The sequence below is a fragment of the Filicampus tigris genome, chromosome 22 (assembly GCF_054856515.1).
Source record: "Filicampus tigris isolate MCC_2025a chromosome 22, RoL_Ftig_1.0, whole genome shotgun sequence".
In the NCBI taxonomy this organism is placed as follows: Eukaryota; Metazoa; Chordata; class Actinopteri; order Syngnathiformes; family Syngnathidae; genus Filicampus; species Filicampus tigris.
This window is the reverse complement of record NC_141238.1, coordinates 9,511,206-9,528,726: the sequence shown is the minus strand read 5'-3', so window position 1 is coordinate 9,528,726 and position 17,521 is coordinate 9,511,206. Positions and strand designations below refer to the sequence as shown.

The 17,521-nt window shown below is 42.7% G+C and overlaps 1 pseudogene across 1 annotated transcript in view; it reads right to left on the bottom strand.

Moving 5' to 3' along the window:
* Positions 1–15,402, bottom strand: part of LOC147126927 (uncharacterized) — a 31,617-nt pseudogene extending 16,215 nt beyond the window's left edge. The window contains exon 1 of the transcript XR_015084667.1: positions 14,970–15,402. The product of XR_015084667.1 is annotated as an uncharacterized LOC147126927 (transcript). The remainder of the gene's footprint in view (positions 1–14,969) is intronic.
* Between the last annotated feature and the right edge of the window lie 2,119 nt (positions 15,403–17,521).

The following is a 17,521-nucleotide window of genomic DNA, read 5'->3' as shown; positions in this document are numbered from 1 at the left end:
CAGTGTGGATGATGCCATCATCTACCTCCTCCACACTTCACTCTCCCACCTGGAGAAGGCGGGGAGCACTGTGAGGATCATGTTCTTTGATTTCTCCAGTGCTTTCAACACCATCCAGCCCACTCTATTGGGAGACAAGCTGGAGCGGGCAGGGGTGGCCCACCACCTCACCACATGGATCCAGGACTACCTCACAAACCGGCCACAGTATGTGAGGACACAGGACTGTGTGTCTGACATGCTCCTCTGCAGCACGGGGGCCCCACAGGGAACTGTTTTGGCTCCCTTCCTGTTCACCCTCTACACCTCGGACTTCAACTACAACACCCCTACCTGTCACCTGCAGAAGTTCTCTGACGACTCTGCGATTGTCGGCCTCATCACAGGCGGAGATGATAGGGAGTACAGAGAACTTACTCAGGGTTTTGTGGACTGGTGCCAGCAGAACCGCCTCCTGATCAATGCAGGGAAATCCAAAGAAACGGTGGTGGATTTCGGTAGGCGCCAGCACTCTTCACCTGCACCAGTGAATATCCGGGGAACAGATGTTGAAAGAGTCTCAACTTACAAGTACCTGGGTGTTCATCTGAACAATAAACTCGACTGGTGCGACAACACAGACGCCCTCTATAGGAAGAGTCAGAGCAGACTCTTCCTACTCAGGAGACTGAGGTCTTTTGGGGTTCAGGGGACACTCCTCAGGAACGTTTATGACTCGGTGGTTGCATCGGTCATCTTCCAGGGAGTGGTCACCTGGGCAGGCGGCGACTCGGCCCGGGACAAGAAGCGGCTGGACAAACTGGTCAGGAGGGCCGGCTCTGTCCTGGGCTGCTCCCTGGACTCTGTGGACAGGAGGACGTTGGCCAAGCTGTCATCAATGCTGGGCAAACCCGGACCACCCCCTCCAGGGCACCCTAACATTACTCCACAGCACCTTCAGTGACAGACTGTTACACCCTCGCTGTGCAAAGGAGAGATTCCGCCGCTCCTTCTTGCCTGCTGCTGTCAGACTCTTTAACAAGAACATTGTGTAGTCTCTACAAACTGGCGGACATTAGTGCAATTGTGCAGTCCTGCACCTGAGCTCATATCGTGCAATACCCAATATTCCCCACTACTGTAATACCGTGCAATACTCAACATTCCCCACTACTGTTAGTCTAGTTTTATTTTTATCCAATGCTGTTCCTTACATTTCACTACAGCACTGCAGCACTGTCACTTAGAGTAATTTTCCTCTGTACTATGTACAGGCCAAAATGAGTGTTCCTCATACTTTTTATGTAGATGTATGTTGGTGTGTATATACATGTGTATATACACATATTACTGCTTATATCTACATAGGTTTGATCCCGAATGTTTGCCGTCAATGTTATACATTAATGGCTACATTATGCCGCCGTCCCTGTGTGACCTATATCTTTGCTGCTGTAACAATGAAAATTTCCCCACTGTGGGATCAATAAAGTCATTCTTATCTTATCTTATCTTATCGACTCACAAAGACTCAACAAAACACTTGTCCTGCCGTGTCGGTTGTCTTTACCAAGGAAGACGGCAGAATAAATACATAAAGTCTAACCTATATTGTAACCAGCCATACCACGGCCTCCGAAGACTAAGAAGAACAACTTTTAAGCATTACCATACCATCGCGAATGTCACTGCGGGCCAGCGGCACTCAGCCGTGCATGTCTCAGCTGAGAAATTCATCCTCATCGTCAATATTTTGAAGCAGATGGAACGCCTCTTCTACTCTAAAGCTTTTTTTTTTTTTTCAAATATACATGCACTCTAAAGCTTTTTTTAAAATATAGATGTATAAATCACTAGATCATGGTGGTTATCAATGCAGCCGCTGGTTGCTTGGAAACCTTAATCACGCAATCAAAAAAATTGACGGCGTCAAAAGGATAACGCGCTTAATTGACAGCCCAAGTATTTATGTAACCGATCGTAATTACATCTCTGTTTGTTCCCGCTCCGTACGTGTGTGGCTGCATGATGACACCCACCCCCCCCCCCCCCCACACACACACACAGCCAGAGGCACAGCAACTGCCTGTTTGTGGTTGATTCTTGTTCAACCATCGTCTGTAAGTAACTTATCGGTAGATGATTGCGTGTAATGAGTGTAGTGGCAACTCTTACTGCTTTATTGCCACTGTAGGAGCGGGTGGATAACAAACAGTTGGACGCGACAGATATCTTCCCTCTCAGACTCGTCGTAATTCGTTTACTGAAAAGGAAAATAAATACAAACACAAACCAAATCCTCGCCTATTCCTATTATAGTCAACTTGTCAACATATGTTCGATGATTCTTTCATGTGTCTAACGTTGTCGGTCAGAAAACTGTGACCACCACCTGACCTTCTGAATGAGAATGAACGGCACGTCACATGACCAATATATAATTAACTAATACTACACACGTGCGTTACTCAGGGGTGATTAAACACGGTTTCCTACACAATACAAAACTAATATTTCCTCTTTCAAAATTTTACACATTGTGCATCTCAAAATAATATTTAAGAAAATAATAATGAATTCAAAACAAAAAAAAACTATACTTTTTCCAATATGGCTCTTACAATGAGCATGCAACATTTATATACGAGCTGAATTGTGGATGATTGTGGGTTGTTGACTGAACACACTAATTGCTATTGCTAATGCTAATCACGATCGCTAATCGTTAGCATGTCTGCCTGTTTGTGGTTCATTCTTGTTCAACCATCGCCTGTAAGTAATTTAGACGATTCGGTGTAATTAGCATGCAACATTTATATACGAGCTGAACTGTAGATGATTGTGGGTTGTTGACTGACGATACTAATCGCTATCGCTAATGCTAATCACGATCGCTAAGCGTTAGAATAGGCTCATCTTGTTCATGTCTATGAAAATACATGTGTATGTAATGCATAGATTGATTGTATTTTCTGTTTCTTGTGCAGTTTCACAATACAAACAGGCAATTTCGCTGCACACCTGGAGTCTGTGGAGTTTGTTTGTGAATGTTTAGCTGTTTGGATGAACTAGCTTCCTCGGTTAGCAAGGCCTTAACAGTCAAATTGTCTTTTTGTCATACTATTTTAATTACTTACTTAACGAAACAGATTTTAACCGTTTAAACTATTCATGCATTTTAACAGCTTTTAGGATTTATCTTATGTTTCTTAATGTGGGTTACAATAACATGTGAAATGATATAGAGGTAATTGTCATGGCTTGTTAGTGCTGACTTGTATTTGTGATGTCTCCCTCTGCAGGCGTTTTAGCGTAATTGACTAGCGTATTAGCGTAATTGACTAGCGTAATTGACGTGTTTACAGCCATTTTACAGCTTGCGTCAAGCTAACATGTTGCTTAGTAGACTATGTGGACTATGAACTGGAGGTGGCGTGATTAAATCTGCCAATTAGAAGACAAGTTAGAAATATTGGGGACAGAGTCAATTACGCTAAAGCGCCTGCAGAGAGAGACAAAACATCATAAATACAAGTTAGCACTAACAAGCCATGATAGTAATAATGTGTTAATAATTTCACAGATAAGTCGCTCCAAAGTATCAGTCGCACCCCTGGCCAAACTATGGAAAGGAAAAAAAACACGACTTATATTCCGGAAAATACAGTGTTTAAAGGCCAAACTAAAAACGTATGTCTTGAGCTTCCCCTTAAAATATCAACAGTTTCTGCGGACCTGACATCCTCTGGCAGGCTATTCCAAAGTTGAGGACCAAAATGGCAGAATGCAGCCTCACCATGGGTGTTGGTCTTCACCCTAGGAATAATTAAAAGGCCGGTGCCAGAGGACCTCAGGATCCGCGAGGGTTGGTATGACAAAAGCAAGTCAGATATGTAAGATGGCCCAAGACCATTAAGACATTTATAAACTCATAAAAGTACCTTAAAATCGATCCTGAAACATACGGGGAGCCAATGCAGCGATTTTAAAACTGGTGTAATGTGCTCCTGCCCTCTGGTTCTCGTCAGCATCCGAGCGGCTGAGTTCTGCAGTAGTTGTAGGGAAGAAATACTCTTTTTGGGGAGACCAGAGAGCAGGGCATTACAATATCTAAACGGCATGATATAAAAGCATGCATCAGCAACTCCTTGTTAGCCTGAGAGAGAAACGGGCGGACTCTGGCAAGATTCTAAAGATGATAAAAAAACGATCTTGGTTACATTTTTCATGTGAGGAATAACCAAATTACACATTGTGAGGGTTTAAAATCTAGTCATTTTGGTAAAGGTTTTTCTCTCTCGCCTTCAGGGCCGATACCTAAAACCTTGGTTTTGTCCTGATTGAGCTGTAACAAATTCTCTGCCATCCGTGACTTGATATCTAAAATACAACTTAAAAGGGTATCAATAGGTCCTGTGTCATCAGGAGACACGCTAATGTACAGCTGTGTGTCATCAGCGTAACTGTGAAAGCTGATGCCGTGTCTTCTGATGACGTCCCCAAGGGAAAGCATATAAAGATTAAAAAGTATTGGACCTAAAATTGAACCGTGGGGAACCCCACACTTTATTTCATGGGTTTTGGAGGAACAGGTATCCATGCTTACGAAGAAACTTCTGTCTGTGAGATAGTTAAAAGCATAGTTAAAACCAGTTAAAAGCAGTACCGGAGATGCCCATCAGGGTTTTAATTCTGTTTAATAAAATTTGGTGATCTACTGTATCAAAAGTGGCGCTTAGGTCCAGTAGCACCAAGACTGAGTTTTTTCATGTCTGCAGTATATCTGATATCATTTACAATCCTAAAAAGGGCTGTCTCTGTACTGTGGTTCATCCTAAAACCAGAGTGATATTTCTCAAAAATGTTGTTTGTATTTGAAAAAATAATTTAACTGGAGAAAGACCAGTTTTTCTAAAATATTACTTAAAAATGTTAAGTTGGATACTGGTCTGTAATTGTTAAAAACGCTGGGGTCCAGATTGCTCTTCTTCAGAAGGGGCTTCACCACCGCCGTTTTAAAGGCGGCGGGGAAGACACCTGTCTGACAAGAGCAATTGGCTATATTTAAAATCTGTTCTTCGAAAAATCCATAAAATGTCTTTAAAAGAGATGCGGGAATTGAATCTAGAGGGCAGGTTGTTGGATTTACCTGGGAGAAAACTCGACCAAGTGTGCTTGCATCAACCAGGGCAAAACTTTGCAGTGTTTCCTTAGGTAAAAATGACTGTCCAGGTGTATTAAAATGTATGCGTTGATGGGCTAAAAGACTGGACATTATGTAATCGATTTTACTTCTGAAGTGGTCTGCAAAGTCCTCATAGAGAGCGTCTGTCGGTCTCTGTGGGGACTTATTAAAATTGGAGTTGGTTAAAAGATCAAAGGTGGAGAAGAAGCCTGTTTGACTAGTTTATTGTACTCTTTGAGTTGTTCACGTAATATTTCATCGTGCACTGTAAGTTCAGTTTTTCTCCACCTCCTCTCTGCACTCATGCATTTTCTTTTTGATGTCTTGCCTGCATCATCTCTCCACGGCTGTACAGTCTTTGTTTTTATAGTTTTGGTTAAAAGTGTAGCTGCTTAATCTAATGATGATTTAAGATTCCTGTTAAAATTGTCAACAACAAAATCACATGATGCAGGTAAAATGTTAGCAGGAATGCTACTTAAAATCTCGATCCAATTTGCAGCCACATCAGAAGATAGGTAGCGTTTTCTCACCGTTCTCATCAGGGCTGCCTGATGATTAAAACAGGCGATGTTAAAATACGCACAAAAATGGTCTGACACAGCCAGGTCAACAACAGAGGCCACACTAACAAACAGTAGGTTACGACCAGATCCAGGGTGTGACTTCAGTTGTGAGTTGGCTGTGAAACATACAGTTTAAAAGATTTTAAAATTCTCTGGACAGTGGGTCCGAGATGTCATCAACATGTACATTAAAATCACTGCTTATTGAAATTCTGTTATAAGTGGAATATAAAATCGCTAAAAATTCTGAAAATTCACTAATAAAAGAAGTGGAATGATGGGGAGGTCTCTAAATGGTGACAGATAATTGGAGGACTGCTAAAAACAAATGGTGTTCAAATGATAAATATCTGTTAAAAATTATCTCCTTTGAGATACGACTATTTTTTCTAAATTGATGCCGTCCCACCTCCTTTTTCATCCCTGTTGGAAAATAAAAAGTTAAAATTCGGTGGGCAAGCCTCGGTCAGAACAACTGAGCATCTGTACCAAGCCATGTCTCAGATAAAAGAATACCTTGTAGGTTATTGTCTAAAATCAAATCATTTATAATAAAAGTTTTGTTTAGAAGGGAGCGCACGTTCAGCGCAGCCAGGTTAATGTCTGTGCTGGACGTGCGCTCATGGTCATCCATGATAATCCATCATCAATGATCATATTACGTCGACAAGGGTCCAGGAAAAGTATTCCACTAATATAGTTAGTCCACAACAAGACTGAGATGCACATTCTTTGATGGCTTTAGCAACACGAGATTTCAAAGAATAGGCTGGACCTTATGTTTGATTGATTGCTTACTTCATCCAATAAACAAATAATTCCCGTGTCAGGAGTTCAACAGCCAATGAACAAATTACATGCATAAATAGTACCACCCCTGCAAATGGACAATTCGACAATTGTGTTTGCAGTCACAACCAAACTTGCTAAGATGGTGATTGACGCATTCAACGGCCAATGAAATTCTTAAAAAAAAACAAAAAAAACAATGGAAACTCATGGAACACACACTTTCAAAGCGATCGAAATGATCTACAACCCTTTTGGTGAGTTTAAAGTTATCTTATATTATCTATTACTTAAGTTACCTGTTGTAAATTCCTGATTAGTGCTTCGGTTATACAGGCATTGGTTTACTGTTTAATTTGTGTGTTTTACACCAGGCACGTTTTGGGGCAGCTAATGGGTCCTTTCTTAACGTTGATTTATGGCGGGCATATTGTTGGACTGCTAAAAGGGGTCCTAATGAGAGACGTTTGGAGTCTGTTAGCCGTTAGCGGCTAGCGGCAGATGCGCGCCTCTTCGTCGTCGTGTACGCGCCGGGATTGAGCTAGTTGTTGAGCTCTGTGGAATGGATTGGAGTGCCACTGAAGCCACGTTGTTCCCTATCACTGTGTCCGGTCACGCTCTTTGATTCGAGTGACTGTGTGGATGAGGCGCTCCGGTGAATCCCCCTCGGGCAGCTAATGGGTCCTTTCTTTATGTTGATTTATGTCGGGCATATTGTTGGACAGCTTTGGGGTCCTAAAGAGAGACGTTTGGAGTCTGTTAGCCGTTAGCGACTAGCGGCAGATGCGCGCCGTCTTTGTGGTCGGGTACAGGGCCAGGATTAAGCTAGTTGTTGAGCTCTGTGGAATGGATTGGAGTGCTACTAAGCCACGTTGTTCCCTATCACTGTGTCCGGTCATGCTCTTTGATTCGAGTGACTGTGTGGATGAGGTGCTCCGGTGAATCCTGCCAAATTCACATACAGTCCCAACTCCGCAACATTACCGTAACTTTCTTTACAATTTCATTATTTTGCTTTATATGGACACATTTATTAGCGTTACGCGACGGAGACAACTTGGCTTTCGGGGAGTGGAGGGGGGGTGTTGTGTAATGTAACGTAAGCATACCGTTCAACCTGTTGTTGTCTCTATTGTATTTTTTTTTTAATTTAAATTTTAAATGACATGTCTGTTCTTGCAGTTGGATTTTATCAAATAAATTTCCTCCAAAAATGCGACTTATACTCGAGGGTGACTTACATGTTTTTTTCCCCCCTTTATTAGGCATTTTATGGCTGGTTCGACTTGTACTCCGGAGCGACTTATAGTCCGGAAAATACGGTATACAAGATTGTCACTGTTAAATTATGTTAGCGCGTAAGAAGCGTCTGTCTGTTATTGTCTGACTGAAAAAAGCTGTCCGATGAGGGTGGTGATGATAACTGGCGCCTGCAGGGAGAGCTAGTGAGGGTAGTGAGATCATTATTGCAGTAGTTAGAGGTAGGTGGTAAAGAGGGGAGAATGTGTACAGAGTGATTAGTAAACAGAAGTCAGCTGGGGGTGGAGTTGAATACGGCATGGTGGATATTAGCAGCTAAAATCGAGCTGCCCAGAGAGTTCGGATGAACCCCGTCTGGCTGATAAAATGACTGGCGGTTCCAGAATAGGTTAAAATTGTCAAGGTAGCCACAAATGCGCTGGAGCCATGTATTCAGGCCCAAAAGACGACTAAAGCACTCAATGCCGTGAGATAGCCCAGACTGACAACCCGCACGTTCTCAGCAAGGCAAAGAGGGCATGAAAGTCTTTCTTTGTCTGCTCTGACTGTCTCGTTCGTCCACGCGTGGATAATGAGCCGGGATATGGATGAAAGAAGATTGTCAAGAACACCGGGCAAGATGTTCACTATGGCCATAACTTTGGCTCCAGGATAATAGCGGGTGATAGTGCGGAAATAATGAGTGTGTCTAATGATGCTGTCCCCGACTATAACGGTGGTTGGTGGGTGATGTGGAGAAGGAGCACCAGAGGACCCACGGCCTCCGGGGAGAGAACCCCGACCCCTCCCTGCTGCTCCTCCTACCGTGAGACACCACCTCAACCCAGGTGGCACCGTGCAGTGGTGTTGAGCAGGATCGCCCCGGGCAGGCAGCCGGATCCCAACTTACGGTGTCCATCAGGGGAGCCTCAGTCGCCGTCAGGGCCCCGCTAGAGATGACGCTATTCATGATGACGGCGGAGAGTTGGGGGAAACGGGTCGTGAAAGATGAGACGATTGACTCTCTTTTCCGGAGTTCTTCTGACAGGCGGCCAACATCCTCTCTCAGGTCAGCAATTGTTTTTAGAGCTGTCCCGACGAGTCAGCATAGTCGACGTGGCCGATGATGTAAATGCGTCGGGACGCACAACATACCGTCGACGTCAAGTATCGATGACGTAAAATCCGTCGGCAGAGGGACACCCTGAACTGGTTGCCAGCCAATCGCAGGGCACACAGAGACAAACAAACAAGTCACACTCACAATCAGACCTAGGGGCAATTTAGAGTGTCCAATCAGCCTACCATGCATGTTTTTGGAATGTGGGAGGAAACCCATGCAGGCATGGAGAGAGCATGCAAACTCCACATAGGAAGGCTGGGGCCGGATTCAAACCCACAATCTCTGCACTGTGAGGCAGATGTGCTAACCAGTCGACCACCATGCTTGAAAAAATATGCACATATCATAAAAATATTTGGAAAAAAAAATGTCAACGAGAAAGTCAACAGATGTCTACTACTTTTGAGCATCCCTATTAAAGCTCATTAGCCCTTACGTGAATGTAAACTGTTGCTATGGCAACAAACGACAGACGACGACAATAGTTATTTACGATAACACCTATTTATTGATGTTGCCCCGCTGCCCCATCAACAAGGACAATGGAATGCGATTTAAAACAATAAAGTTACTTACACTGTAATTGAAAACCCAACATGTCGCCAACAAGCGCTGGGATTAGCCAGACCCTGCTAGCTGCTGCCACAGACCGCTGGTGTTTTTCTCCTCTCATGTGCGACTCGACCGCTTTGACACCCCATTGTCCAGAACAAAAAAGTCTTTTTTCAGACATTGCACCAGCCAGTGTAGATATTTTCTAGAGCAAATGCAAAAGAGGGGACCAACCACCTCTTAAATAAACAATCTTCCATCGATTTAGCTTGGAGCTAGCGGCTGCCTCTGGCTACCATGTGTCTGATCTCTGTTTGCTTTGGCTGTCGGCGCTGACGTCCGAACCGAACCGACTTTCCGCTATAGCTTCCCACTATCCAAACAAACAGGGAGGCGGGGAGTGTCACGTACGGTGCACTGTGCGTGCTGCTAATGGTTGGTCGGGTATACGCGTCAGCGGCTTTGCGCCGCCATAGACCTAAATTGTATAGAATGTGCCATGTAGAGGCGGTCAAACGATCTTCCGGCTTTATGAGATCGTGAACACGTTGAATCGAAACGATCTAATATCATCATATCGCCCACCCCTAGACTATAACTTGACTTCCCCCCGGAGGGTTAAATTTAGCCATGCTAGCTGTCATTACTTAGGAGTAAATGGTTGGACTTTCACAATATCCCTGCGGTAATCGAGTAAAAGTATACCTTTTCCCTCCAAAGGTGAATGCAAACCAGAATTGACTGTCCTCTGCCACCGGGACATAGAAGAATGCATTAGTAATAGGGCTGTCCCAAACAATTATTTTTCGACTAATCTAGCGATTATTTTTGACTTGACGATTATTAATTCCAAAAAACATTTCTGAAAGCTTATCCTTTGTTTTATTAAAGTAAAAAAAAATTGGGAAATTGAATGAACAGTCACATCTCTTTTAGGAAGGCATCATGACGTGTGAACATGAATGAGGTGTTTATCCATACATAACGATGAAACAATGTGTGCATCCATGTGTGAACAGCCCAAGTAAAAGAATTAACAAAAATAAATAACTCAAAAATAAATAACATCAGTTTGCTTAAACCTGAAACAGATAAAGCAGTGCCTACTTAAATACTATAACAATGAAAAAGCACACATTATATACAGTATTAGTACAGTCAGGGACTATGGTTAGACGGCCAGTGTTTCCTCTAGGGTTTTTTTGTTGTTGTTTTTTTTAAGCAGCGGGAGCAGGACATCATCCTAAATACAATCTGCATGCTATGCTGCGCCCAGTGCCCACAGTGAGCTTTCCGGAGCAGATAACTGATGTTGTGTGTTACTGTTTATAGGTACATAAAGGAGCGGAACAAATGTAACATTACCTACAAGCACGAACACAATTGGACTGGAGTGAAATAGCTCCGTTAGCTACGTTAGCTACATAATGCACAAAGTTGAAACACAACACGCCGTAACTTTGACTGCCACCCGCTGCTTCGAGAAATCAAACTTAACGATGCACGTTAATACGTCGGACACAACAGCAATTTCAGTAAAACCGGGGGATATTAGTTAGTTAGGTGGACTTAGGATACTCCAGCTTTCTGCTTTCTCTCGTATTCCAGTAGTACCCCTGAATGACGTCGCTTAAGGTGTTCATTCATGGCTGATGTGCTGCTGTGGTACGCCAACTCAGCTTTCCAGAGGGTGCAGACGACCAACTCGCTCGACCTTTCTTTGAAGTTTGTCCATACTCGACGGTATGTTGTGCGTCCCGACGTATTTATGTCATAGGCCACATCGACTATGCCGACTAGTCGGGACAGCTCTCATTACTAATGTCCACCACAGTAAAAATAGCAGCATCTGGCCTCAAATTATTTAATAGTGTATGTCACATCTGTCAAAGTCAAGACCCGCGGGCCACATCCGGCCCCCGAGAAGGTTTTCTACGGCCCCTGGGATGATATTGCTTTATTATTAGATCTGGCCCGCAGCAAGCCAGTGTGGGTAACAGATGTGATCGGGTCCTTCGCGCCTGCCGATGATGTCACGTTTTAAAATATATTGTAGCGTCTTCCAAGCACACAGACGTAGTTTAATTATCACGTTTTTATTAGTCCAACCGGCTACTGTGGGCCGCAGCCGACGCCAATACAGTTTGACAACTGTTCAGTCAAAAAAAGAGCAACAGCTCTTCTGTTTGTCCTCCGCTACTCTCATGCCCTCCCATCCAGCCGCAGATGCATTCATTCACCTCGGAAACAAAACAACTTGGCAAAACACAAATTCGACCACAACACAGATAACCCAATTCGTTACACTATTTCTGCAATATATTTCTTTGCATCTATGTTTGCCACCCCATGGCTGTTATAACGAACATTACCGCTACTTTTGCGAGGATCGTCCTTCAGTCGACTGAAGATTTCACGTCACTTTTCGTGGCTTTCAGAATCGGATTGTGGTGAAACGTTATTTAGAGTAAAACACAATTTATTAAGAAATACTTCATGTTGAAATCTCACGTTTTATTATTAGTAATTGTTGATATTTGATAAATTCATTGAGTTTCGATGTAGTGCTGAGATGTCCCAGACTGTGAGCAGGCATTGAACGCTCCTCGAGCACTAAGTGTTGATAGCGAGAGATGTGGTTTCTTTTCTTCGACACAGCTAGCTAGTAGTTTGCTCGTGCCAGCAAACTCAGTAGTTGCAGATTTCCCTTGTTTCACCACGTTTGTTGTTGTGTGTAAATGTTAAAAGGTGAGTTTAATAAGTCAGGTTCGTGTCAGGTAACTGCTGTACATAATAGTCTAGATATGTTCTCGTGAGTGATGTCACGATGAACACTAGTTAGTTATTTCGGATAGTATGCTAACTATTCTAGTGATGAAACGTGTGAATGTGTATTGTATGTTTTGTTTGGCTGTTTAATTCTTAATACAGTGAATTGTAATGTTTAGGCATATTGTTAACTAATGGATATGCATTGGATGATGTTGCTAGGTTATTCTTTGTTTGTGTTGTTACTAGGGATGTGCGCAACTAGTCGTTTAACCGTCTAGGATTTATTAAACGTTTCATGTTTTACTAGTCGGTTAAACGCTGCATTAGTATCACGCAAATCGTTCCTCACGCATCTGCCTCTGTAAACAAGCTGAACACCAAGAGAGAGAATTGCTCCCCTCCCCCCGCCCACACAGTAGGGGGCGGGGACACTAAGTTGGGGGAAGAAAAGTAAATGTCGAAGCTACCACGAAAAACAACGGCACCGTTTGGCAGTATTTTGATGCAGCAGATCAAACTGCTGATCAGAACAAGGTCGTCTGTAAGGCTTTATAAGCATAAACTCATTTACAACCGATTTCCCGGAGCGACGTGAAACCACATCCAAAGTAAATCTCGATGTGAACCAGCAGGTCGATGGCAGCGGGGCCAGGCAGACGAGCATGAGAGCGTTTGTTCCAGCAAGGTGCTGCGATGCTCACCGCACAGCAAAGATTACCCAACTAATTTGTAAAATGATGCGATATGCTGCCGCTTTCTTTTGTTGAGGGCAACCGGTTCGAAAAATTAATGCTGTATATCGAGTACGAAGTGCCAAGTCGCAAAACAATAACGCCCCAACTCGAGAGTAGCCATAACCAAATAAAAGAGTAGATACTACGAGCGTTTGAGCGGGTCAGATATGTGGCCAATGCATTAACTACAGACGGATGGACGTCCATAGCCACTGAATCTTACATGACTATGATGTGTGGAACGCATTTGGACAAAGGACATCGCAGCAGCTGTGTGCTTCATGCGCCTTGGAGGAAAGACACACAGCTGAAAACTTGGCTGCTCTACTGCCGAGTGTGATGGGTATGTGGGCACTTGAAAATAAAGTCGTCGCCTGTGTGCATGATAATGCACCTAACATAGCGAATGAGACCCTGCTGGACTGGGAGTCGGTACCATTACTCATTACATTATTCATAATAAATGCCATGCATTGCATTGGTAAATGTATTTTTCTTTCAATTGTTCACTTTAATTCAGTCAGTTGTTGTTACATCAATAGAATTTAAATTAACAAACTGTTTGGGCTAAAATAGTCCCTACTGTAAATCAGGCTTGTCACGATACTAGAATTTCAACTTCGATACCGATACCTAGTTCAGTAACGATACTAGATACCATTTCGATACCACACGGAACAAATTAATGGCAAACACAACGCTGCATTTTATGGGCAAGCAAGGAAAGGCTATTTAATCTCAGCAGTAAACCTATGATGCGTATGTATGTACAGTGTTTATGTAAAGACTGCAGCTGCGTATGCTATACGCTAAATTTTAGCTGGATAGGTGCAATTGTGTATTGAACTTGTTGGCTCAATGTTGCCATTAGACGTACTTAGCCGATTCTGAATTTTGGCTCATAAACTGCATTGCGTCAGTTCCATGGTAAGGCGTTGGCCGAATGAGCGAGCCGGGCCGCGGCCTGGGGAGGATCAGCGACCCCGCAAAGAGCGACCGCTGCCACCGCGGCGGCTGCTGGGGAGACCCGTCTGCAGTGCCGGGCGCACGCCCAGGGTCGACAGCACCGCGGCCCGCGCTTGCCAGCCGGTTCGAAACAGGGGGCGGGGGGTGCTCACCGAGAGGCCCACGGCAGCTTGAGTGGGGGCGAGCTTCCGTGCTATTGCGACGCACCAACGGCGGCAGGTGCCCAGGGCTACGCCGTGCGCGCACACTTTTTTTTTTTTTTTTTTTTTTAAATCGGTCGTACTTCGTTCGTAGCTTTTCTGCGCGGCTAACTAGGGAGTCGACGAGCAGTCTGCACAGTCTGCAGAGCACGAAGGGAGGGGCGCACGGGGCAGGCTTCGGCAGTGTGTGCGGGAGCAGCAGACCATTAGGAGCACACATTGGCAAAGCGCTGTTGGTATCGAAGCCAGTGGTTTGGTATCCGTAATATCGATGCCACAGCAAGCTAGTATTGTATCCGTTCAAAATGTTTAGTATTGAGTAGGTACCGAAGTATCGATATTTTTGACAAGCCTACTGTAAATACACAAGACATTTGCATATTAAACATTGAATTCAATAAGTATTAAGTTTCAAGTATTCTTGCTTGTGGAAAGCCCAGAAAACGGTGTATGTTAAATATTCAGTTTGATTTTATACTGGGGAGGGGGGTATGGGGTTTAGATACTGAACCCCCAGTTGCTCCTAATGCTGCGTTATCAGTAGGTAAATGAGGTGTGAGTAGAGAAGCGCTATACAATGTATTAAACGCCCATTTACCATTCCTCCCGAATGGTTACTCATTGGCACACATTTTCTGGGCTGATTTCATTTGGCTTGAACAAATTGATAAACAGACCTAGAAGGCAATGAATAAAACTAAAGAGCCAAAAACCTTCGAACGCATTTTCCCCAAACAACATCACCTGACCATCATAACCATACACTAGTAAAGACATTGAAATACAAACACATGTGACGTGCATATTTCTTAACGATAGAAAGTCGTTATTTACCGAGCAAATGAGAGTAAGAAGTGTACAAACCTGCTCCGTCTAGCACAACACGAGGCTGCTTGCAAACTTCGCCCAGCAGTTGAAGATGTTGTTCGTTCTCTTCTTTTATTCCACAAAGTTCCTCCTCGTACTTTGTTGTCGTCATTGCCCACATCTCCACACGACAATCGCAACAAATGCGCACTTCTTGATCACTGTTTGACGATGAGTCGTGTGCTTCTCTTTGTTAGCGAGCTAAGCTAAGCTAAATTAAGCTAAGCTAAAATAAGATAACAAGGCGGAGAAGCATCAACGCGCGCTGAGACGAGTTCATCCGGACACCAAGACTTGATAAATGATAGGTCGTAGTCCTTTAAAGTAGTGATGGACGTCCTGTGTGGAGGCTGCATTTGGGTAACTTCAGCAATAAATCGGAAAGATTGATTTAGCGGAGCGTGTTTTGTTACGGACAAAAACCCGTGCACAGTAGACGTGTGGCGGAAGTCATAACAGGACACGCCCCGCTACGATATGATTGGCTGCTGGAAATTAGGCCCAGGCAGCGAAGCGTGTGTGGAGCACTTTCATCAAGTCACCGATAGATGTCACCATTTACCTGCAAAATAAACCACGCCATAATACATTTTATTAGTTTTGCTGTTTGTAACAAAATTGTTGAACCATCTCAAAATGACTGCCAGTCGGCAACCGTGGCTGCTGCTTGAATGACGTCCTTGCTGCGGAGCTATGAGGCTGCGGTGCCCCAAAGGTTTGGGGCATATTTCACATTTTGAGGGGAATGGTTCACTGTTTATTTCAAGATTTATTCTATTATCTAATAAATAATTTATATGTTTCAACACTTAACATATTAATTTAAATATCTCAATATTGAATTGATGTTTTTTTCATCTTTTATTTGAATATTTATTTTACTATTTCTTTTAACAAGTATTCCGTTATTTCTGTCTCCCTGGTGAGGTGTTCTGGGCATGTCCCGCCGGCAGGAGACCCCGAGGATGACCCAGAACACACTGGAGAGACTATGTCTCCCGGCTTGCCAGGGAATGCCTTGGGATCCCTCCGGAAGAGCTGGAAGATGTTGCTGGGGAGAGGGAAGTCTGGGCTTCCCTGCTGAAGCTGCTGCCTCCACGACCCGACCTCGGATAAGCGGAAGATAATGGACGAATGGATGGATAATCTTTTAAACATTGTTTCTATACGTTTTCAAAATCTCAGTGTTAGTTTATTTCAGTATTCATTCAATTATATTATTATAATAATATTTAAATTTTTCAATATTTATTTGTATTTTAATTATCTATTTATCTGTTTGTTTATTTTAACATTCAATTAATGGAATATTTCATTATTTTTTTACAGATTTATTCAGTTTTCCAATGTTTATTTCAATTTTTATTACTTCGTCATTAATTTCAATATGAATATTTAAATATGAATGAAATTACCATTCACAATTTATATGTATTTTTTTCAATCTTGCCATTCATTCAATTTCTTTTCCATTCAAATTTCATTAATTTATATATATGTTTCTAATTATTGAAATGTTTATCTCACCCTTAAATAAAAATGGATGATTAATCGAATAATCGATTAGAATCGAGATGACTCGAACCCGGACATCCCAGCACTCACAAACCCTTTACAGCAGCACCTAACAAAAGACAAAACAAACCTAGGCCATTAGAATATACTTAGAGTGCTAAAAAATTGTGTCTTTAATGTTTTTTTTTCCATTCCAAATGCATACCACACTTTGAATGTGTAGATCAAATTATTCGCTTGCGCCATACATGATTGCGTATTGCGTTTGTGGACGGTTGCAGCACCACACTAGCGTACAGAGACAAGCGTGGTAGCGATTTTTAAAATAGTGAATTGAATCGAAGATCGGGAACTGAAAATCCCTTGAGATATTTTGATATTTGTTTCAGTATGTATTTAAATTAGTGCTGTCAAGCGATTAAACATTTTAATCTTAGTTAATCGTATTTTTTCATAGTTAATCGTAGTTAATCGCATATTTTATTTGTAAAAAAAATTCCTTGATTTTTCTGTCCCATTATTTTCTTAAATTTAATACCCTTAACATGAATAAGAGGATTGATTTTCTTATGCAAATACTTTATTCAAGCAAAGTCAACCAAAACATATTATTTTTTAAGAATATGCTCCATGCAAGCCCACTAGTTGAAACAAGGCATTGTGATAAATATTGCTTTTTTAGAATAAGAGTTAATCCACCTGTTTCTAGTCATCACTGGGATGGCCATTTTGTCATGTCTTTCAACAAAAAATGATATCACAGTTGCTCACAGCTCACCTGTTTTCTGAAATTGAGCCATGATTGGTCGTTATTTGAGCCCTCAGCGCACCTGTGATGTCATTTTCAGTCGACAGAAGTAATAAAATGGCCGACCCCTGAGATGGTAAAAAATGGATGGATTTTACAACTTAACTCATGTTCCACAAACACAATATTAATCAGAATGCCTTATTTGAACTAGGGGGCCTGCATAGAACATATTCTTGAAAAAAAAAAGTTTGGGTTGACTTTCCTTTCAATTAAAAAAAAACAA